General features: G+C 35.8%; 1 long non-coding RNA gene across 1 annotated transcript in view; it reads right to left on the bottom strand.

The window, feature by feature from the left end:
- Positions 1–150: 150 nt before the first annotated feature.
- Positions 151–1,333, bottom strand: part of LOC109365559 — a 4,464-nt gene continuing 3,281 nt past the window's right edge. Inside the window, exons 2-3 of the long non-coding RNA XR_002111252.1 lie at positions 1,247–1,330; positions 151–680 (exon numbers count right to left, since the gene is read on the bottom strand). This is a non-coding gene — a long non-coding RNA (uncharacterized LOC109365559). The remainder of the gene's footprint in view (positions 681–1,246; positions 1,331–1,333) is intronic.

Raw genomic sequence — 1,333 nt, 5'->3', positions numbered from 1 at the left:
CAGAAGGTTTGGTGCTGTAAAAATATAAATATTTTTTTCCTCATTTTTTTTTCTCCACACCAAATTATAGGGAACTATACATGGAGATATTACATATATGATTTTATTTTTTTTAAGCAACAATAAGTTTTGCTTCTCTAGACAGAATATTTTGAAATCAGAAAAAAAAATTGTATAACAACAACAATAAAACGATCTATCTGGTGAAGCAGTTAGGCTATGCAGTCCACTTACTATGAATTCCACATCTACGTGAACATACTTTAACTGTTTTAATAGCAATCAATTGCTTTTTGAATATACATATGTTCTCATAAACTTTCTTTTCTCCCTCTCACATAAGGAATGTGTGACATGCTTTAATGTACTCCTTGTAAAAGTAGTACAAGAGGGGGATGAAAATAAAAAAAACCTCCACTGATTTAAATGTTACAGTCTTGGCACAGGTTAAACACCCATAAAAATTTATGTCAAGATTAAGAGAAGAGTCTTCAGATAGTATCCGAGAAAATGACCTGTCGGTGCTTAAGAATGTGAACTAGCTTATAAATGGGATAACACCAGTCTTCGGAGAACTGGGTTTTCTGTCCTGATAAATGAGGCTTTTCGTTCTGCATGATTCCTTTATTTTTCTGTCCTTGTCATTTTTATCTCCATTTGACACTGTTTGGCAGACTGAACTAAAAGAAGGAAAAACATTTTTTGAAAAATAGTTTGTTATGTCACTCTGTGGATAAGGAAGGGGAATGAAGATGTATTATATTATATTGTGACTTGTACCAGTACATGTTAGGCAAGCCCAAGGAATCTTTCTTGGACACTTGGAATCAGCAAATTGCAACCCTTGAACTATAATTTACTGAGTTTCTCAGTAACACAGCACAGTATGTACACAACAGCACCCAGAAGATGAAAGAGATGAGTAAAACTTGTCTGTTTCCCTAAGTCCGTATGCTTATGAAAGAGCATTCTGTATAAAGAAGTGGAAGACGGACTGTCTTGGCTTTTCAATGACTTGGGAAATAGTTCAGATAGGTAACTGGTACACTCTCTTTTTTGTAAGACTTAAATAGATGGAAATATTATTAAAATTAGAAAACCTATTGAGTTTAGCATCGAAAGAAAGAAATATTTCCTTTCTCATTACCTTCTGAACTCTGATTTTGTTATCTCTAGATCTGAGTCCACGACAGGGGCGCAAGCCCAGAAGGAGACAAAAGAGATAGGGGAAAAAAAACTACCCCACCTTTTGCAGTGTGGCTGGCCACGGCCCGTGACTAATGAGGCAAGGCACTTGTGGGGAGGAAGGGTAGGAAGATAGCAGATGGATCTA

Source organism: Meleagris gallopavo, chromosome 1, assembly GCF_000146605.3.
Source record: "Meleagris gallopavo isolate NT-WF06-2002-E0010 breed Aviagen turkey brand Nicholas breeding stock chromosome 1, Turkey_5.1, whole genome shotgun sequence".
Taxonomy (NCBI): Eukaryota; Metazoa; Chordata; class Aves; order Galliformes; family Phasianidae; genus Meleagris; species Meleagris gallopavo.
This window is presented reverse-complemented; position numbering and strand designations above follow the sequence as displayed.